We start from the raw sequence: 23,314 nt of genomic DNA, 5'->3' as shown, positions 1-23,314 counted from the left end.
TGCTGACTTTAGGCCTCATTTGTTCTTCTTTTTCCAGTTTTGATAATTGTGATGTTAGACTATTCATTTGGGATTGTTCTTCCTTCTTCAAGTGTGCCTGGATTGCTATATACTTTCCTCTTAAGACTGCTTTTGCTGCGTCCCACAGAAGTTGGGGCTTAGTGTTGTTGTTGTCATTTGTTTCTATATATTCCTTGATCTCTATTTTGATTTGTTCATTGATCCATTGATTATTTAGTAACATGTTGTTAAGCCTCCATGTGTTTGTGAGCCTTTTTGTTTTCTTTGTAGAATTTATTTCTACTTTTATACCTTTGTGGTCTGAAAAATTGGTTGGTAGAATTTCAATATTTTGGAATTTACTGAGGCTCTTTTTGTGGGCTAGTATGTGGTCTATTCTGGAGAATGTTCCATGTGCATTTGAGAAGAATGTATATCCTGTTGCTTTTGGATGTAGAGTTCTATAGATGTCTGTTAGGTCCATCTGTTCTAGTGTGTTGTTCAGTGCCTGTGTGTCCTTACTTATTTTCTGCCTGGTGGATCTATCCTTTGGGGTGAGTGTTGTGTTGAAGTCTCCTACAATGAATGCATTGCAGTCTATTTCCCTCTTTAGTTCTGTTAGTATTTGTTTCACATATGCTGGTGCTCCTGTGTTGGGTGCATATATATTTAGAATGGTTATATCCTCTTGTTGGACTAAGCCCTTTATCATTATGTAGTGGCCTTCTTTATCTCTTGTTACTTTCTTTGTTTTGAAGTCTATTTTGTCTGATATTAGTACTGCAACCCCTGCTTTCTTCTCACTGTTGTTTGCCTGAAATATGTTTTTCCATCCCTTGCCTTTTAGTCTATGCTTATCTTTGGGTTTAAGGTGAGTTTCTTGGAAGCAGCATATAGATGGGTCTTGCTTTTTTATCCATTCTATTACTCTATGTCTTTTGATTGGTGCATTAAGTCCATTTACATTTCGGGTGACTATTGAGAGATATGTACTTATTGCCATTGCAGGCTTTAGATTCGTGGTTACCAAAGGTTCAAGGTTAGCTTCTTTAGTATCTTACTGCCTAACTTAGCTCACTTTTTGAGCTGTTATATACACTGTCTGGAGATTCTTTTCTTCTCTCCCTTCTTATTCCTCCTCCTCCATTCTTCATATGTTGTGTGTTTTGTTCTGTGCTCTTTTTAGAGGTGCTCCCATCTAGAGCAGTCCCTGTAGGATGCCCTGTAGAGGTGGTTTGTGGGAAGCAAATTCCCTCAGCTTTTGCTTGTCTGGGAATTGTTTAATCCCTCCTTCATATTTAAATGAAATCGTGCTGGATACAGTATCCTTGGTTCAAGGCCCTTCTGTTTCATTGCATTAAGTATATCATGCCATTCTCTTCTGGCCTGTAGGGTTTCTGTCAAGAAGTCTGATGTTAGCCTGATGGGTTTTCCTTTATAGGTGACCTTTTTCTCTCTAGCTGCCTTTAAAACTCTTTCCTTGTCCTCAATCCTTGCCATTTTAATTACTATGTGTCTTGGTGTTGTCCTCCTTGTATCCTTTCTTTTGGGGTTTCTGTGTAATTCCATGGTCTGTTCGATTATTTCCTCCCCCAGTTTGGGGAAGTTTTCAGCAATTATTTCTTCAAAGAGACTTTCTATCCCTTTTCCTCTTTCTTCTTCTTCTGGTATCCCTATAATGCGAATATTATTCCTTTTGGATTGGTCACAGAGTTCTCTTAGTGTTGTTTCATTCCTGCAGATCCTTTTATCTCTCTCTATGTCAGCTTCTATACGTTCCTGTTCTCTGGCTTCTATTCCTTCAATGGCCTCTTGCATCTTATCCATTCTGCTTATAAATCCTTCCAGGGATTGTTTCACTTCTGTGATCTCCTTCCTGACATCTGCGATCTCCTTCTGGACTTCATCCCACTGCTCTTGCATTTTTCTCTGCATCTCATCCCATTGCTCTTGCATTTTTCTCTGCATCTCTGTCAGCATGTTCATGATTTTTATTTTGAATTCTTTTTCAGGAGGACTGGTTAGGTCTGTCTCCTTCTCAGGTGTTGTCTCTGTGATCTTTGTCTGCCTGTAGTTTTGCCTTTTCATGGTGATAGAGATAGTGTGCAGAGCTGGTACAAGTGACCGCTGGAAGAGCTTCCCTTCTTGTTGGTTTGTGGCCTTTTCCTGGGAGAATAGCGACCTCTAGTGGCTTGTGCTGGGCAGCTGTGTGCAGACAGGGCTTCTGCTTCCTGCCCGGTTGCTATCGGGTTTATCTCTGCTGTTGATGTGGGCGTGGCCTGGCTGGGGCTGTTCCTCCAAAATGGTGGAGCCCCGTTGGAGGGGGAGCGGCCGGGAGGCTATTTATCTCCGTAAGGGGCCTCTGTGCTCTCTGCTGCCCAGGGGGTTAGAGTGCCCAGAGATCCCCAGATTCCCTGCCTCTGGTCTAAGTGACCTGTCCTGCCCCTGTAAGACTTCCAAAAAGCACTCTCCAAACCAAAAGAACAACAGCAACAATGAGAGAGGGAACAGAAAAAAAAAAAAAAAAGGAAAAAACACACGATTTTTTTTTTTGTCCTCAGGCGCCGGTCCCAGGCACCCGCTCCCTGGTCCTGCTGCCCTGTCTCCCTAGCCCCAGGGTCCCTGTCCCTTCAACGCTTCCAAAAAGCACCCGCCCACCGGTCCTGCAGGGAAAAGCGCGAGATATTCTTTGTCCTCAGGCGCCGGTCCCAGGCACCTGCTCACCAGTCCCGCCGCCCTGCCTCCCTGGCACCGGGGTCCCTGTCCCTTTAAGGCTTCCAAAAAGCACTCACCAAAAAGAGGAAAAAAAAGGGGAAAAACACATAATTTCCTCCATCCTCAGGTGCCGGTCTCAGGCACCCGCCCACCGGTCCCACAGGGAAAAATGCGTGATATTCTTTGTCCTCAGGCGCCTGTCCCAGGCACCCGCTCACCGGTCCTGCTGCTCTGCCTCCCTAGCACCAGGGTCCCTGTCCCTTTAAGGCTTCCAAAAAGCACTCGCCAAAAAGAGAAAAAAAAACAACTGGGAAAAACGTGTGATTTCCTCTGTCCTCAGGCGCCAGTCTCAGGCACCCGCCCACCGGTACCGCAGGGAAAAATGCGGGATATTCTTTGTCCTCAGGCGCTGGTCCCAGGCACCTGCTCACCGGTCCCGCCACCCTGCCTCCCTAGCAACGGGGTCCCTGTCTCTTTAAGGCTTCCAAAAAGCACTCGCCAAAAAAAACCACTCCGGTTTCTTTCCACCCGCTGGGAGCCGGGTGGAGGGGAGCTCGGTCCCACCAGGCCGGGGCTTGTATCTTACCCCCTTTGCAAGGCGCTGTGTTCTTACAGGTGTGGATGTGGTCTGGATGTTGTCCTATGTCCTGTGGTCTCTATTTTAGGAAGATTTTTCTTTGTTATATTTTCATAGCTCTATGTGTTTTTGGGAGGAGATTTCCACTGCTCTACTCACACCGCCATCCTGGCTCCGCCCTTATGCAGTCCTTATTTTGAGAATTATCTTCTTTCATTTTTGGGAGCCGTTTCCCATTGAAGTTTTTTTTTTTTTACAGGTATATAGGTATTTATTACACATTAACTCTCTTAATCCATGCTCACATTTGTTGCAAAGATTTGTTTCCAGTTCATCACTGTCTTTTTTTTTTTTTTTTTACTTTTTAAACACAGGAATGTTTTTAATATTTACACAAATTTGCCAATATTTTACTTTGTTATTTTTGCCTTTGTGTGCCTAAGAAGGCCATTCCCACTAGGTTGTTACCTGTGCTTCTCATCTGCTGGCTACAGATCAGAGGTTCCCACACCCTCTCCCTGGGTTCAGATTAATGAGTTAGAGTAGTTCACAGAACTCAGAAAACCAGTTGACTCACTAGATTACCAGTTTATTACAAATAATATGAATCAACTGCCAGATGAAGAGATACAAAGAGCCAGGTCCTGGACAAAGGAGCTTCCATCCTCATGGATTCAGGAGCCTAGGACAGTGGCATGTAAGAGCATTCTGTTTCACCAACCTGTAGGCTTCTCTCAGCCCCATCGTTTTGGGGTTTTATGGAGGCTTTATTAGATAGGCATGACTGATTAAATTATGGACCATTGTTGATTTATTCAACCTCCAGCCCCTCTTCCCTCCCTGGAAGTCAGTGGGCGGGACTGAAAGTTCCAGCCCTGTATTCCAAAGTTGGTCCCTTGGCAACCAGGGCCCCCATCTTTGGGGGATTTCCGGGAGTCACTGCATTAACATAATAAACTCAGCCATGGGGGAAAGGGGCCTGTTATGAATAACAAGACACCCATTTCACCTTTATGGCTCCAAAGTGATTTCTGGAACTGAGGACAAGAGACCAAATCTGAGAAAAGATGCTTTCATGGCTCTTATTGTTTAGGAAATTCCAAGGATTTTGGGAGCTGTGAGCCAGGATCATTGGTCTAAGACCTCAATATATACAGCATAAATCACACTGTCACAAATGGTGAATAACTCTTGATAAAACTAGAACGAATCAAAGTAAAATCTTTCCCTAATTTGAACTATAATTTCAATTACTGGAAAATTCAATCTATATTAAAACCATGCAAAAAATACTTATATGTACATATATTTACTTAAATGTAAAACATGGTGAGGTTCTAGGCACAGACATTTATGAATTTTTTTCTTACTTGGAGGGATCTTTGAAATTTTTAGTTATCTCTACAGATTAACTTTCAGTTATGTGCAACTGTCCTGCATATTTCAGTATGTCAGACATCTTTGGCCCCTGTATACTAACTAGTATGTACTAGATCCTAATAACATTCCTCTATCACAGTAACTACTAAAAACATCAAATTTTCAAAATGACCCCTAGGGGGCAGTACTATCCTGTTAAAAACTACTGCGTAAGATGATAACTTGAAACGCCTAGGAATGTTTATGATTATTTAAAGAGAAAATAAAACAAAATAAATAAAACCATTGGTGATCTTATTTTTGGCACTCATTTTAAGAATAATTTGTGCATACTGAGTATTTAACTTGTGCATAAGATCTTGGTATATGTGACAGATTAGAATTCTGATTCCATTTTTAATGGTATACTTCAATAAGATTTAATCCTATATTATACAGTTGAAAATATTCCGCTTTAAACCAATTTTATAAGCAAATATTGCTTAAATAAGCTTAAAATTCAAAATTGTATAAGTTTACTTTGTTAAATTTATAAGATTTACCAATGTTCATTGGGAGGCTTTGCTCATTAGGGAGAAATGCAGTGTTTAAAAAGAAGATTGATTATACATGTTAAAAAACAAGTCTCAGTAAGGTTCAAAAGGTTGAAAACATACAAAGTATATTATCAGACCACAGAAGTATTATATTGGTAACCAATAACAATAATATATTTATAAATTCCTTAAATATGTGGGCATTGAACAACACACTTCTAAATAATCTGTGGGACAAATGTAAAAATCACCAGTGAAATTAGAAAATCTTTTGAACTGAATGAAGATAAACACTAAAACGTGTGGGATTCGACTGAATCGGTAAGAAGTATGTTTTGTACAGCCTTAAGTGGTTGTATTAGAAGAAAAGAAAGATTTAAAATAATTGTCTAAGTCCAAATTAAGAAGAGTAAATTAAATCCAAAGTAACTGGAAGAAAGGAAATTAAGAGCAGAAATCAACAAAAATGGGAAATAGAAAAAAATAGAAAAAAAAAGGAACAAGCCCAACTTTTTCACTTTTAAACTGTCAAAAAAGCAGAATTCAGCCAAGTGCATTTGAAGATTTGATTGACATTATTAAGGAAAGGTTTGGTGGCTTGGCTTAGCAGAATGACACCGTATTGGGCCTGTGTCTTTCTTTTTAACAAAACCCAGATTTGTTCTCCTTGATCAAGGAAAAAAAGATGAGAGAAAACAAAACCCACCATAAACAAGAATACAAGAATAGTTAGGACAACATTAAAAAAAAAATATTACAGCCAATTTTATGCCTGTAAATTTGACAATATAAATAAAATGGATACATTCCCTGAGAAATTTACAAGCTAATCCAAGAAGAAATAGAAAATCTGAAAAACTGTGTATCTTAAATTAATTTAATGATTAAAATTATTCCTACAAAGAAAATTCCAAGCCCAGATAGCTTCACTGATGAAGTGTTCAGGTACTTAAAGAAGAAAAATTACTAATCTTCCACAGACTCTTTCAGAAAATGAAAGAGAGAATATTTCCAACTCACTTTATGAGATCACTATAACCCTGATACCAAAATATGACAAAAGCATTTCAGCGAAAGAAGATTGCAGACCTACTTCCCTTAAAAAAGTAAATGCAAATATTCTGTAGAAAAGATTAGCATATTAAATCTACCAAAATATAAGGGAGACTATATCATGACCTAGTGAAATTTATCTTGGCAATATAAGGTTAGTTCAACATTTGAAAATAAAGTCATTTGCCACATATACAGAATATAGGAGAAAAATCATATGCTTAGGTCAATAGATGCCTTGATTAAAAATTCTAAGCAAATTATGAATAAAAGGAAACTTCCAAAATCTTACAAATGTTTTCTATGAAAAAAATCAACAAATATCACTCCTAATGCTGATATATGGAGTGCATTCTGCCTTTAGCTTGGGAGGAGGCAAGGAGGCCCACTTTCATCACTTCTGTTCAGTTTTATGCTGGAGGTCGTAACCAGTGCAGTGAAGAAAAAAAGCAGGGGTGGAGAGAAAGGCATCAAGCTTGGAGAGGAAGAAGTAAAACTTTCGTCACATACAACATTACTGCTTATGCAGAAAGTCCTAAGGAATCTGCAGAAAACTGCTAGAACTAACGAGTGAAGTTAGCAATAGCAAAATTGCAAAAAATCAGTTGTGCTTATAAATACCAGCCACAGAAGTTCAAAGGACACTTCAGTCACATTAAAGGGCCTTAAAATGACACAATAGCATTGAAACCGTAGAACACCTAGGAACATATTAGCAAAATATGCACAAAGACAAATAAAAACGGAGAGATGGCTGAACTAAAAGGGTTTATTGAGCCTTTACAGCTGCAGTCGGAATAAAGACTGAGCCCCGAGACAGGAAGTTTCTGCTTCTCTAGCAGCAAGGCCAGAGTTGACAGAAACAACTTGTCCACCAGACTCAAGAAATGGCACGTTTATGCGGGGTCTCAAGAAAAGAAAGTTCTTTATATTCATTTTGGCTACAGATAAGGAAAGTGGGCTAACACAAAGCAGGCAAAGTCCAGGGAGAGGTGATGAGTTGGTTGTTGATGGTGGTGGATTGGTTGTTGATGATGGTCAGACACTGTTCATGCACAAGGGGGAATGCGGTGGTCCTGGGGACCTTGTAGATGATTGTTGAAATGACTTCATCCAAAACATGGAGTGTCTGGTTGGCTATGGCCCACGGCTATTGACCGATGACCTTCTTATCTCTTTCCTATGTTCACAGGCCCACATTTCAGATTTTTTTTGCCTTGCCAATGTGCACATTGAAACTAGAAAATATTGCTGAGAGAACCTAAGGAGACTTAAAAAAAAATGGGAAGGTAAACCATATTTATGGGCTGGAAGACTGAATTTTCAGTTGTCAATACTCCACAAATTGACTGAGAGAGTCCATGCAATCTGTTAAATTCACTTCTAGGTATTTACTCAAGGAAACAAAGACATATCCACACTTGTAGACTCAACATGCAAAGTCCACACCAGCTTTATTTAGAAGAGCTCCCACTGAAAAGAGACCCAAATGTCCATTGACAAAGTGCATTAGACAGGAGTGCATGTTCATTAGAATACTTAGAAATTGTAGATATGCAAAGTGGAAAATAATTCAAAGCCCTCTGGTTTCCCACCATGAAGCCCTGTTACTGTTTTCTGCTTCCCGCCTCCACTCCGCCCCCATTTTGCCTGCCTGTAAGGTAGTCCTTAGGCCTCTAGCTGAGGCCTCCTGACACTGCTCTTCTGGAAATTCTACTGGGTGTGAGCCAGTCATCTAACTCATAATAAAGTGAATGAATTTGCCTGGGATGTGTCATTGAGATGTGGCAGTGCTGGGTGGCAAAGCCAAGAATTCTGAAATCCTGAGTCTCACCCTCTCAGTCTCTGTCAGCTTTGTAGACAACATACAACTGACCTCGCTGGGACTACCTCAGCTGAATGGAGGACCGAACTTGGGGAGAATCAGAGCCCTGATTTCGAGCGTCCTCTGGTGGCAGTATCCCAAACCGAAGCGCGGTTACGGGTGGGCGGGATAACACACCTGCAGCGCCCGCCTTGGTTTGGAGGGAGGTTTGTTTTGAGGGCTGAAGCAGGCTCGTCATGAATCTCAAACCAAAAGGTCTGCAAGGATAGCTCCCTTTCTCTGAACAAACTTCCATATTGGGTGAACAGAGATCCCCCACTGGAAGAGGCTTTCCAATACCATCTTTTTAGGCCTTCTCCCCAACTCTCACGCATGCCTTTAAATGCTGTTTCTTCCCCATTCACAGGGTGGGCTCCTGGAATCCATGTTTGTGAACATGGCCTCACTTCCTGGAACACATTTTTAGGACCAGGAAGGGGCCCTTGGCAAATCTGGACCAACAAGGAAAGAGAGTGATACAGAGACACTAACTAGATAAGCTGGCTCTATCATAAAGAACATGGGTGTCAAGGAGTAACCATTTATTCAGTTCTTCGATATCTCCATCTGCACTGGAGTAAGAGAGAAAACCGGGCTGCTGATAAGGAGAAATGGAGCAAATGTGCACAAAGAAGCCAGAGCGAGAGAATCCTTCCTGTGTTCTCATTTCTAGAAGCCTCCAAGGTCTGGCTGATCCAGCGTTTGGGCTATGAGATACTCCTAGACTTTATGACTCATGCTTCTTTACATCTTGAGCCACCTAAAGGCCTACTGCATCCCATCTTGGTGCCTGCTTCTGGTGATACCCATTCATTTATTCATTAAACAAATGATTATTGACAATTTCTATCTGTCAACTATTGCTGTAGAACCTTGGGAAAAAGCAGTGAGCAAAAAGAGAATTTTGCACTCAGGTAGGGGAGATGAACATTAAGCAAACACATAAATATATAATATGTCAGATGGTATAAGGGGATATAAGTGGACTAAGGGGGACAGTGAGTGGTGGAGTGTGGGCTACTATTGCAGAGAGTGTGGTCAGTAAAGGCTTCTCTGCTAAGGTAGGACTTGGGCAAAGACCTACCAAAGCTGTGTAGCAATGTGGGGAAGAACACATAGCTAGAAAAATAAGTAAGTGCAAATGTCCTGTGGCAGGAGGTGTGTGAAGAACAGCAAGGAAGTGGGTGTGCTTAAAGGAGTGAGTGAGGGCTGAAGATGAGGTTAAAGTGGTGGAGGGAGCTGACGGGGTGAGCTGCATGTGTTGGAGGGTGGCCCAGGGCCTTATGGGCATCTGAAAGGACTTTGGCTCTTGCTCTGAGTTAAATAGGGAACAGCTGGAGGGTTTTAAATATGGTTTACGATCCTACTACGTTTTCTACATGTAATAATCAGACATTGGCATTCATCTTGGGAGCCAAGGGAGATCCATTCTTGACTCTGAAGCTGTAATCACACCCACAGGGCTGGTTGGTAACCCCCCCTGGAGGAGGGTGCAGGTCTGGGTCCTTGGCAGCAAGTGGTTGTATTTCTAGGAAGAATGGGGGCTCACCCCAGAACAGGCTGGACTTGGGGACTGGCCACTTGACATTTCCAGGTTTTTGGTAATTTGACTTGTTCTTTTTGAGTGTCCTTCTTTGTTTTCTCATGGGACTGAAGGCTGCCTGACGGTCCCTTGTGGTCTCCCCTTGCTTGGGAGGGGAGACTTCTGCCCCTGCCCAGCCCTCCCTCAGTAGATGGGTTGGGGTGGATTCTGGGGCTGCTGGGGAGAAGTCTGCAGCGGGCCCAGATCGGCGGCCCACATCCAGGCAGCGAGGCAGGTCAGGGGCCTGCCCAGGTCTGTGCTTACTAAATGATCTGGAACCTCTCCTCGGATTCCCAGTGTTAAGTCCTCTCTGTCATTTCGCTGGCACACAGGTCCCCCCAGCGCATCTCATTGTCCCGCTTTTGCTAGAGACATGCATGTCAAGAAGCAGTGTTTTAATATAAGGAAGATGGCAGTCCAAACACCGTGACAAATGGCAACAGAGGCTGGAGCGCTCCCACGCTGTGTAAAGGGGGGACATATCTGGGATGCTATCCTGTGGCACAGGGGCCCAGAAGGGCCAGGTCTTCTGAATTTTGAAGACAAGGAAGTCTCTGAAGAGTTCCATGAAGACAGAGTCGGCATCCTCAACAACATGCACACCAAGGCCAAGGCAGGCTTGGGTAGATCCAGCCTGCAGGCCGCTTGATCCGGGCTCCAGGCCTTGGGCAGAAAGCACCCCCCTAGCCCGCCACCCAGAGTCTTTCCCTTTGATGACACTGGAGCTGGGCTCGTGTCCCCCTGGAATGACCCACCTCCATCTACTTTGCATGGTGGGGGGGGACTAGCTTCTTTTGAGGTTCCCTTGATCTGCTCCTTGCTATCCTGGAGAATTAGGCAGGGTACTTCCTGATTTGTGGGATTGGAGCCTGTATCAAAGTGGAGTTAATTTATTCAGTCAGCAAATATTTATTTACATTTTTTACCTGCCAAATACTGTTTGCCCCCAAAGTGGAGTTACTGGAGCCTATATCAAGTGCCTTGACCTGAGCAGTGGGTGAAATACCGTATATGCTGGATATGAGGTGACCCTGACTATTCAGTGATGCCTGATTTTCCCACTTTTTCAATCTACGGAAGGTGCCACTACTGGAAAAATAACCCCAAGCTACCAGTTTGCAATCTCACTATATAAAGATTTATGATGATGCTTTAAAAGAAGTCCCTAAAAGTCTTGTTACCTGATGTCCAGCACGTGCAGTGGGACCATGCCTCTGGAAATAGTTATGGGGCCTCTTTTTACCAATTCTGCCAGGTGATCCTTTATATGCACCCGAAACCAGCTCTGAGTGGGAGAGTCCCACAATACTCTGCTATATGAGGTAAATGAGGCCACCCCTTAACCCCTTAGGGTGAGACACCTTATGTCTGCTACTGTATGAAAGGACTCTTTCCAGAGAGATAGTTCTTGGGGGGTACTTGCCGCTCAGTACCTGAGTCTGTGGTTCAGGGTGGAGTAGTGTGTTAGTTTCTTAGGGCTGTCACAACAAATGACCACACACTCTGGGGCTTTACAGAGAAATGTATTCTCTTATAGTCCCAGAGGCCAGAAGTCTGCAATCAAGGTGTCAGCAGGGCCATGACCCCTCTGAAGGCCCCAGCGGAGGATCTTCCCTCCGCTTGCAGCTGCTGGTGGCTCCCAGTATTCCTGGGCTTGTGGCTGTGTCACTCTGATATCCACCTCCGTGCTCACAGGGCCCCTCCTCTGTGTCTATGTCTCCTCTTCTGTCTCTTATAAGGACACTTGTCATTGGATTTTGGACCTGTCTGGATAATCTAGGATGATCTCATCTTGAAATCGTTAACTTTGTTGCTTTTGCAAAGATCTTTTTACCAAATAAGCTTACAATCACAGACTCCAGGGGTCAAGAAGTGGGCCACCATTCACTCCATGACAGTGGACAAGTACCCCGCAGCCCAAAGGCCGCCCTGTGACCACTGGGTGCCCCTGAGTGATGGTCAATTTTATGTGCCAACTTGATGGGGCTGAGGGATGCTTAGATAGCTAGAAAACATTATTTCTGGGTGTGTCTTTGAAGGTGTCTCTGGAGGAGATTAGCATTTCAATGGTAGACAGAGGAGATTATCTTCACCAGTGTGGGGGGACATCATCCAATCTGCTGAGGGCAGGACTAGAACAAAAAGACAGAGGAGGAGGGCCTTCCGTCTCTGTGCTCGGGCTGAGGCATCCACCTTCTCCCAGCCCTGGACTTGGTGCTCCTGGTTCTCAGGCCTTTGGACCCAGACCGAAGTATACCACGAGCTTCCCTGCGCCTCCAGCTTGCAGACAGCAGATCCTGGGATTACTTGGCCTCCATAATCATATGAGCCAATTACTTCAATAAATCTCCTCATATTTATATACCTGTCCTGTTGGTTCTGGTTCTCTGGAGACCCCGACTAATCTACCCCATCTAGTAATTTGACTCCTTCCTGCCCTCTCGAGTTCCTGCCTCCTGAACGGAGGCATCTGCCCTGCCCTGCCATGGGCCACAGGCTCAGGTCTGGCTCCCCTTGCCCGCTGTGGCCCAAGGCTGGCGCTCTGAGCAGTCTGCCTTACACTATAGCCACAAGAGTGCTGTGTAATAAACTATCCCCAAATACACTGGCTTAAGTGCACAATCATTTTATTTATTGTGGCTCTGCAGCAGGCTGGGGCAGTTGTTTCTAGTCTGGGCTTGGCTGGGTGACTCTGCTTCAAGCTGTGGCAACTACTGCAGTTTTGATTTCCACTGATGGTCTGTGGGTCAGTTGGGGTGGCTCTGATCCACGCGCATATTTATTTAGGAGTCCAGCTTGGTGGGGCAGCAGCTACCGAGGGGAAGTTCTTTTCATGGCGATGGCAGAGACATGAGGCTTCTTAAGGCCTAGGCTTGGAACTGGCATGCTGTCACTTCCACTCTAATTCATTGGCCAGAGCAAGTCACACGGCTAAGCCCCAGATCAAGGTGTGTGGGATTACTCTGCCCAGTGTGAGGCCATGCAAGGGTGTAGATACAGAGAAGGTCGGAGAACTGGGCCCAGTAATTCTATCTCCCATGCGTGGTCAGTGCTAAGTACTTACTGTTTATCCCACATGTTGACTTGTACATTCTCTACGTTTTGAATGTGTACCCAGGAGCACTTAAAACTCCTGTCTGCAAGGACTTCTTTACCTTGATTTTCCCAGGGTGCAGGCTGTGGCTGCAGAAAGCATGGAGAGCCAAGGTGCTTGTGGTGCTCCAAAAAAAGAGAGAAGCTTTTTCCGAAAAAACAAAAACAAAACCAACCAAACAAACCAAATAACTCCATCAGCCATGAGTGGGAACTTTAAGAATCAGGGCCTGGGGCTCCATCACCAGAGACTTGAAACTCAATTAGCAGAGCCATTAGAATTTAGCAGCTGCCCTGGCTGAGGCCAAGGAGGAGGCCTCTGGGCCAGAGCAAAGCTTTCAATTCACCTGCGGAACTGCAGGGAAAAGACCAATAACGAGCCTGTGCCAAGGGTGGCCACGTGTTATCTCATTTAATGCTCACCACAGTCCTGTACAGTTGGTATTTTTAAACCCACGAAATGGAGCACTTAGATCTGTGCAGTCATAATACATCTCTGGGTAATTACTTGAATGGAATTTTGTTGAGTGTGACGTGAGCCATTTCCCAGCATTGCTGGAAAATTTTGAAACACAGGTCAAGTACCCTCACCTTCAAGTTATATCAAGAAGCATGCTTAATAAAAAATTCAATGTCCTAAGAATGTCACTCACTAAATGTGCAGGCAGTGCCTCCGAGAGAGCCTGCGGGACCTCCTTGGCTGCCCCTTTGCGGCCTGGAGGATGGGGCTGCTCTTTGCTTCCCCCGCTTACTTGCTGACCTCAGTCTTGGGTCCCCAGGTACCATACCAGGGGTGCTCTGTGGTCTGGGAACAGGCTGAAAACCCTCCAGGCCTCCTGGAGGAATGGAGACTCGCCTAGCCGCGAGCACTGGGCCTTTCCATATGGGTTGGTTGTCAACCTCGGATATCTGCAAGGCAAGCAGGAGCTGCCCACTCTTCAGCTGCCTTTGGTGAACAGCTAACTGGAGAGTCCCTGTCAAGAGGTTTGGTGACTGGGGAAGGGTGGGGGTGGATGAGCCCAGGGCAGGCAGAAGGAATCACTGATTTATTTCCTGCTCTTCTCCACATTTACTTTCTTCTCTATTTCCCATCTGGCTACAGAGTCCCTCCCGGATCCCTTATTTTTCTTTTTACCACCTTAAGAAAGTGCTCTATGCCTCTTGGCCCCTCTGCCTGCTCTCCTCTTCATTCCACATATCTTGTACAACAACAGTGTGTCACTGTTTGCCAGTCAGGAAGACAAGGCTCCAGCAACTTTCCACAGGCCACAAAGGCAGGCAGTGGCGGAGCTGCAATTGAACTTGGAGCTCCAGGCTCTGAGCTGTGCATTCCTTCCCGCACCCCACAATTAGGTTTGCAAATTGCAGCACTTCCCATGCAAACACCTGTGGGTCCTGGTAAAAATTGGATTCTGATCCAGCAGGTCTGACAAGCTCTGGGGTGATGCCAATGCTCCTGGTCCATGGACCATAGTTTGAGTAGCCAGAGTAGTGTTTTATGAAGAACGTCTATGTATATTATTGCTCTTGATCCTTGCCACAACCCAGTGCATTTATATTTTACAGGGGAGGAGGCTGAAGGCCAGGGCTTGGCATGACATGTCTGAAGCCTCGTGGGTAGTGGGCAGCATCAAGGAACTGGAACACAGGCTTCTGACTAGAAACACAATGCCTGGTTTGCCATGCTGCTTGAGTGCCTAACTGTGTCAGGCTGTGAGCTCCAGCCTGCCAGGTACAGCTCTGTGACTGCTGCCAACCATCCTATGAGTTCAATGTCACCCACGCCCTTGCCTCTGAGAGCAGCCTTGAAAGTGTCGTGATTGTCCTATTATTCTGAGGTCCCATTGTTCCTGGCCTAGTGAGGTGCCCCAGTAAAGTGAAAGACTTCAGAAAAGTGTGTGGCTGTTGGCGGTGAGCACACACATCTCAGAGGGCAAGGTTCCTGGTTTCCCTTCAAGGGATCAAGTGAGCTTTGTAGGCTGTCCTTGCCAGTGGAAATGGGCCGTATAAATTATACATTGAAATAAAAGAGGCCACTGCAATCTGCCAGGTCTGCGATGGTAGAGATAATGCGTTCCTTTGCCAAGGAACTGTGGGCTGTGCCAAGGGCACGGAGACCTCAAGAAGGGAGGGGAGGTTGAGGCCAGACATTCAACTTCGGGATTTCCAGTCAGCAGGGACCCATGTTTTTCTCTATGGCCAACGCTTGACTGCCTTTGCAAAGGCCCACCATACTCAGAGTGGCAGACGTTGGGCAGGAAAGAAGGCTGAAAAGGGTCTAATTAGTGAGTGCTGATTTCAGCCCCAGTGCATCTGAGACTGCCAGGTAGGTGGGGTGAAGGTGAGGGAGTCTGAGAGCCTGGCCCAACCGCTGGGTGTCTAGGGAGACAGAGGCCGAGGGACACCTGCCAGCTGATGGTGGGTGGCGCCGGGGCCAGGGTGCTGGCTGCTGAACTGTAGTCTCAAGTTTGCCCCCTGCCTCACCACTTCGCCTCGTCATGAACTAGGTCTTGTCCAATTAGGTCTCTTAAGCAGGACAAAGGGCTCTGGTTTAAAACAGGTAGCAGCTGGGCAGCACATGGAAAATGGCAACACCTCTGGCATCAGGGAAAGACACATGTCTCAGCAGGTTCTCACCCTTTTTGGTCCTTGTGCCAGACTCTTTCCTTGGGCCACTATTCAGCTGACATTTTGCATGCCCCGCATTAGAATGCATTGTTTATTTGCTGCTCAATAAATGTCTATTAACTGAATGTGTGTACAAGCCATTCTATCAGGCCCTCATTTTCTTCTCTGACAAGCCTGATTAAACATCTCCTTTCCTCCAGCCAGTCTTGGGCCCAGCATGGGCCACCCAGAGGTCAGCGCCATGGTCTCTGCCTTGGATGAGCATTGCTGTGAGGCTCTTATAGAAACAGCTTGAATATTATTATAGCCACAGTTGCTAGAGCGGTGCCTCCAGAGCGCCCATCTGCCTCTACAAAAGGAGTTCCACCGTCATGTAAATCAGCACACTGTTCACTTTCCTGAGAAAGTCTCACCTTGGAAAAGAAAAGTCGGCTACAGCCCAAAGCATGTGCTTAGCAAAGCCGGTGATTTATCTTCCAGCATGTGGCCCTATCTCATCATGGACCCTAATAAGAACTGAGGGCTGCTGGTCTGAGGACCATGCACGGAGAAGCGCCGTTCCAGAGCCCTTCCTGGACATCAGGCACACAATTAAACATTACAGACATGCACTCCCCCCCTGAACAATGTAGAGGTTGGGCACCGAACCCCCACTCACTCGAAAATCTATATATTACTTTTGACTCCCCCAAAACTTAATTACAAATAGCCTACTGGTAACCAGACACCTTACCATAACATACACAGCGTATTAGCACATATTTTTCATATGTACTACATGCTGTATTCTTACAATAAAGTCAGCTAGAGAGAAGAAAATGTTTTTTCAAGTTGTTGTAAATCTCCCCAAATTTTCCCAACATAGTTACTGAAAAAATCTGTGTATAAGTGGACGCATGCAATTCAAACTCATGTTGTTCAAGGGTCAGCTATGTATAGTGCATGCACGCACACACAAACACACACACACGTGTATGTATGTGTGTTAATTTCATTCTTTAAATTACACAGTAAGATCAACTTTTTCCCCCTCTGGGTGTACACATCTGTAAATTGTAACTGAATAGGTTTGTGTAATCCCCCCACATCTTGGGGGGGTCCCTGACACACTCACAAGGGAGCCTCAAGTTTAAATAAGTAAAGTTAGTATGAATTCTTAAGTTCATACTAGTAATGATCTTAAAAATACATATGTATTTAAAATAGTGTTTACAGAAATAAAATCAGAAGTCTTGGGGCACCTGACTGACCTATGGCATCTGATTAAACCACACACTGTTATGTACGGTATTTAGAAAGTAGGTGTCTTCATCAGAGGCCTGGCGAGCAACAGGTGACAAAGGCAGTTTGGGTAAATTCAGGAGAATTTAATAAAGGGTCCATGCAGTGCTCTGGGGCTAGCACCATCAGGGGGCCTGAGCAGTGAGGGGGGTGGGCTGTTATCAGAAGCTGGAGGTGGGGGAGCCACAGGAGGCACTGGGGAAGGTGCTGGGAGAGAAGGATACACTGACAACCCTCTCCTCCCCCGTCCTACCTTTTGGCAGGTCGCCTCATCGAGCCCTACAGGAGGCCTCTCCGGGTCTGGAAAAACACACGGACAGGACAGCGGGAAGGCATCCAGCTCGGCAGGAGGTGGATGAGGAGAATGATAACGGCAGCCAACGCCCCCATGGCACTGGCTGTGTCAGGGATTGTCCCACCGGCTTTGGGGGCAGACTCATTCAATCCCTGCAGGGCCACCAGCCAAGGACACTTCAAGTGAGGGGAGAATTCAGAGGCGTTCCGGGTAACCCCTGACGGAAGGGGTGAAGGAGGTGGGTTTGAGCTGGGCCCCACGGGGTGGAGTTGCCCGAAGAGGACACGTTTAGGGGAGACACCTGGTTGGAGGTACAAAGGAGGGGCAAACAACACTCCTGGATGGAAACGCACAATGTATCTGAACAGCCAACACGGTGGGTGGCATTGCTTGTGCTTAGGAGGGAGGGAGGCGGGGTTTGCATGTTCAGACAGGATTGGGACCAGGAAGAAGTCACTGCCTTCCTGCCCCCGCCGCAGCCAGCTCTCTCTAACCACGTCCTTTGAGAAGGCCAGGCCAGAAGGAGGTCTTGCAGGTTACTAATGCCACTGGTGACTGTCACCAAACTCCATGTTTTCCAGTTGCATTTGTACCCATTTCCTCTAACAATTACTGTGGTCCTTTCCTTTCTTAGATAAGGAAACCGAGGTCCAGAGAGGTTAAGTAACTTGCCCATGGTCACACAGCTATTAGATGACAGAGCTGAGGCTCAGTTCCAGATCCAGTGAGCTTCCTCACATACTGTGCTGCCTTCCACATCCACAACAGAGACACAAAACACAGAAAGTGTAGAAGACAGGGGCCGACCATGTGTGTAAATGAAGGATCCCGATTGAAGAGAAGAGGAGGGTTAAAAACATCTGAGATAATTCCAGGAGGAAAGCAGGCATAAATGGAACTTTGAAGGGCATGGTGAATTACCATTAGTGACAAAAAGAGAAAGGGCACTCATGTGGGGGAAGGGCATAACCAAGTCTCTGGGGGCAGGAGTGGGCCTGGTACACTGCATGGGCAGAGACGAGCATCCTGGTGAGAGTAGGTGGTGAAGTTGGGGGCCGAGACTTTGGACTGGCTTCAAGGGCACTTAGGCATCAGCTCAAGTTCTTAATGAAAAATGACTTGATGAAAGCCGTGATTAAGGAAGATTAAAATCCAAGGTAGACAGTTTACCCCCACGGACAGGATTTGAAGAATACACGTGATACAGTTCTATAAATTAGGTATTAATAACGAGTCATTTAAAAACAGTCATTGTCTAAGTTTTCCCTCTAGCATCAGGTAGGGTATATTTTTAAAAGGGATGTCATTCAAAATGTAGCTAACACATCAAGTAGGTGTTTTTTTTCCTTTTTCTGACTTAATGAGTTTAGCTGACACTCATTACTTTTATTGGAAAACTACTGCCCCTAAACAAAACCCACGGGTGTGTGTGTCCACACAGCTGTGAGAGGAGCCCTGTAAATTGCTCTGACACTGGAGATGGGGAACCCTGTATCTAGAGCCCTGCCATCTGCCCCTGACAGGCCTGTACACTCAGCAGGTGCTAACAAGGAGTGCTTGGTCTGGGGAGCCTCGGGGCATTGATGCCTAGAATATGCTCAGGGGTGCCAGGCTCTGCTTAGACCCACAGTGGAAGAGCCCCTCTTCCAAGACATGGTGACAGCCTGGAAGATGGCTTTGACTTGGTTTTTATAAATTTGTCGAATCAAAGTTACCCAACATAAGTGAACTTAGCCTAGGGCTCAAGGAATGAGTGAGCTAGAGAAAGAAGAACCCAATGGCTGGGAAGGTAAGGGGTCATCTGAGATGCCTGAGTAGGTGTTAGTCCAAAGCCATGGTTATTGTATGTCCAGCAGGTGTGAGGCTCTGTGCTAGGCATAGGTAGATGCAAAGATGACCGGCCAAGGATCAGCTTTCAGGTGGAGAAGTCAGCTGTGGGTCCTCAAATGGCACCTCTTCAAGGACCACCTCCCTGCCACACACACACCCATCCCATTCAGGAACAGGTGACTCATCTGGGGGCTTCACTGTCCTGTGTGTCTGTACTGACCACGTTGCTCACCATACTGAACAATCATTTGCTAACCTGTGTCCTATGCTTTCTGTAGGGCTAGTGTGTCACTGTTTGGATCAATGTTTTAAAAAATCGTTCAGTGAAGTGGGATAAGGGAATTTAAATCCCCATTAAATGGGTGAATACTTTGGAGTTATCTTAAGGCCATTTGCTTCCTCAGCAGAAGTGATTTATGAAGCGTCCTCTGGAAGCTAAGGAAGAAACCATCTCATGTGTTCCTGGGCTCCAGGGAAACTTTGGCCCCCTACAGGCTAGTGGATGCCCAGCCATCTGGGAAAGGCGGGACGGTGGGGCAGAGTTACGAGGAGGAAATGCCAACCACCTTTGACCTTCTCATTCCTGGGGAGGAGAATGCAGCCGCATTCCCACCAGCCTTTCTCTCCTAGGACTGGGCGAGGGAAGTGACTTCAGGTGGTGATGGCCGTAACAGTGGAAATACTGCCCCTCACTCTTTGGCCTGCTTACATCATGGCATCAAGCTCTAGGTGTCCATGCTTGGCCAGTAAGACAGTGCAGTATTTGAAAGGGGAAAAAGGACAGAGATGAATGGCTCCCACCCTCTGTGAATTGTCATTTGAACAGTTATATTTCCTTCTTCCCTCCCTGTGATCTCAATTCTTCCTTGACCTCTGTTTTTTCACCTGGTTCTAGAACATTCTTTAGTCCTATAGGCAATAACAGACTAACTGTATAGGTGATGAAAATGTAATCCCACACTCCATTCTCCAATGTTAAGTTCATTCGAATTATGTTGGCATAACGAGTTGACACAAGACACAAGGTGGTCACACACTCATACCAGGAGGTGGTTTCTTAGCAACAAACTAGAAACTGTGTTAAGTAGGTCTTGTTTGTGTCTGGATTCCAGTGTATCAAGAGCTGTAGTCACTGTTGAATATAGATGGACATTTTCTGTGAATTGATTTCTTTAGCTCTAGAGTTTATTGCAATGTAGTCACCTAACACAGAGTTTGAAAAGCTGTAGTATTCTTGAAATTGTTTCATGATTTATAGCTAATTTTAAAAGAAGCTAATCTTATTTGCTTGTGCTTACCATTTAAAGTCTGCTATGCTTTGGATTATTAACCATTTGTCTGGAGTAGCATGAAATACACCATTCTTAAGATCACCTTAGTTTCTCAATCTATCAATCCCTACTGTTTTCTGCTGCTCAAATGGTTTTAGAGGACATGCTTTATTTCCATTTTAGCTCCTGCAATAGAGGTTCAGAGAAGAGAACACACATGTCTCAGGTCACTCAGCTAGTGAGAGGCAAGACCAGGTCTCAGACTGAAATCAGCCTCGTGTCATGTCTGTGAGATATGTAGGAGGTTTCTGGTTTGAGACTTGAACACCTACAGCGTGATAGTGTGTGTCCTCAAACATGGTAGCCAGAGTGTTTTTGAGTGTCTGAGATGTATACAATCTTTCCCCTGGAGGCCAGCCTCAAATGGTCATTGTTCTGACAGTCCCTCCCTCTGGATCAAGATGTGGAAGGGACCAAAGTCAGACTCGAGACTCCACGGAATATGCTGCATGCCACGTCACTGGTGTTCTTCAAGCACGTGCTGATGAATGAATGAATGAACGAGTGAGCAATTCTAATTCCATTCACAGCCAAGGCTTATGCTTGCCATACAAACAAAAGAGAACACCATGGTTTCCATTACTCCATATTCAGGGAATTATTTTGCTACGAACAACAGTACTTTTGCATGTTACCAGAGAATTATAAGTTCTCGTTGTTCAAATTATTGTTCTCAATAATTATTGTGGTGACACAGGGAGAGAAACGGAGCTGCCCTCTCTTATGAAACAGTAAGCCAGCATGAGTCAGTAAGGGGCATGAACGGGTGTGGTGGAGAAACAGGTGGCAATGGCCTGCCTTGCTCTGTTTTCTACCACAGCATGGCATCAAAGATCCTTGCACGGTCTTGCTGCGAGAGTGTGTAGAAGCATTTGACAACAACTTAGTCTGTTTCATCCTGAATGAGAGCCATTCTGACATAGGCTTACTTCTGAGGGGCTTTGAGTCTTTTGGGCCACAGCACCTATTTATAGCTGGGTGTCCAAATATAAATGAACAAAAGCTCTGCTTCACCTCCCTATCCAGCCCTCACCCTCTGGAAGCACCTCACTCTGCTTTCCGCTTCTCCAAGTCATACCCGGATGTGAGGTCTTGCCGTGAACCATTATTCCCTCCCTTATTTGTGTCTACTCATTAAGCATGTCTTTGATTTTTTTCTTTCTTATGATAAGGAACTCATCAATTACTTGCCAAGTGCCAGACACACTGGGAGATGTGAAAGTGAATGTCATTCTTCATGGGGAAGAAGCCCCGCATATAGGACACAGTGCTTTTGTCTGTGGGACAGATTTCATTGAAGATTTACTGGCAAGTAAGGGCCAAGGCAATGCTGACAACTCGACACTGAATATTAGACAGCCCTATCTTTAACAGTCTCTCCATGCTATGCCTTGTGTGTTGGCCATCTCCTCTCTCCCCTTCCCCTCAGAGGGGAAGACTTCATTCTTGCCCCCCAAAATGACTAAGGGGATACCTCTGATGGCTAAAGATTCACAGATACAATCTCCTCCGACAGTGAGCACCCACCTTAGGCCTCACTCCCTCTCCTACCTGTCTTTTTATGGGGGAGGAGTGGTAGAATAAAGATTTGATTTACCCTTGGATATAAGTTTTATCACATACTACCCCCTCCTCCCACTTTAAGTAACTATTGAGTAACTACAATCAATATTGGTTTTAAAACACTTGTATGGTCATTATATGAAGCTGCACTTGTTAACCGTTGCATTTCTTGTTTCTCCTCTCAGATCATAAGTCCATACAAGCAGGGGCTGCATCTCATTTACCCTCAATGTTCACTCTTAGCTCCAAGCACGGTGCTAGGCTGGCAGCGTGGTGCTTTATAAATATTTTTGTTGGGTAGAATAAGTTTTTCACATTGGGTTTGAACATAGGAGTCACTCTTCTATGCAACACAGCTGAGTGTGCAGGGCAGGAACCAAAACCATCTTTCAATTCTACTTGTTGAAGGAACTGATGAATAAATCACAGGGAAAAACACAGACAAGTAGCAAATGTGTGATGTGGCCCAAGAGGGAGTGCAAGGCTGGAAGCAACTGGGTGGCACTTCTTCCCTGCATAGCTTTGAATTCCAAATTATAAACCAAAATAAGGTATGGCGCTGGCTAATGAACCCAGAACCCTAGCTTCAGAAACCAATGAATGAGGGAAGCTGTCTCCACATATATACCTGTGCATATCTCTTCTGCTCATGCTCCAGTGTCCCACCTGACTGTACTTATAAGACACGGTTGGTAAGAATTTCCAAATGGTGACAGGAGGGCACTGAATCTCAAGTGTGGGGCCCTTCTGAGTACCAGGCCCTCGCTGTGTGACTGTCCAGGCTGCAGGCTTATGAAGCTGGCCCTGCCTGGCACAGGGCAAGTACTTAATAAATATTCAGTTAATGAATGAACAAATGTTACTTCTTAAGCACAGGCCTCATTCACTAAAGCTCAATGTTGAAACTATTCTAGGACCCAATTACAATGTGTGTATGGAGGAGGGGGGTTCCCTCATATATCTGCCAAGCAGTTCTCCATGACACCAGGGCATGTCCTACCATTTAGCTCAATTCTGACACACTCCCTGGGGGTAGCATCCAATCCCACAGGGTAAGGGCTTAGTCCAGAAGACTCCCCTCCCTTCAGAAGGCAATCCAAAGTCCAGTTATCACCTGTCCTTCAGACGGATCCACTAGAAATTGGAGGTGACCATGTCCTCCCCTTCGGGGTTTGATTAATTTGCTCCAGTGGCTCATAGAACACAGGAAAACAGTTTACTTACACTCACTGGTTTATTATAAAAGGGTATGATAAAGGATACCAATGAATAGCCAGAGGAAGAGATGCGTAGGGCAAGGTATATGAGGAGGGGCACAGAGCTTCCATGCCCCCTCCAGGAAAACCCCTCTCCACACCTCCGCCTATTCACCAACCTGGTAGCTCTCTGAAACCCTTGTCATTGGGATTTTTTATGGAGGCTTCCTTGTGGAGGCACGATCAATCATTAACTCTACTTCCAACCTCTCCCCTCTCTGAAAGAAAGGGGATGGGGCCAAAAATCCCAAGCTTCTAATCATAGCTTGGTGTTTCTGGTAACCAGGCGTCATGCAGGAAATGACCCAGAATCTCTTCAATAGGACAGAA

The sequence above is a fragment of the Manis javanica genome, chromosome 8 (assembly GCF_040802235.1).
Source record: "Manis javanica isolate MJ-LG chromosome 8, MJ_LKY, whole genome shotgun sequence".
In the NCBI taxonomy this organism is placed as follows: Eukaryota; Metazoa; Chordata; class Mammalia; order Pholidota; family Manidae; genus Manis; species Manis javanica.
The sequence above is the reverse complement of the archived record's forward strand: the minus strand, read 5'-3'. Positions refer to the sequence as shown.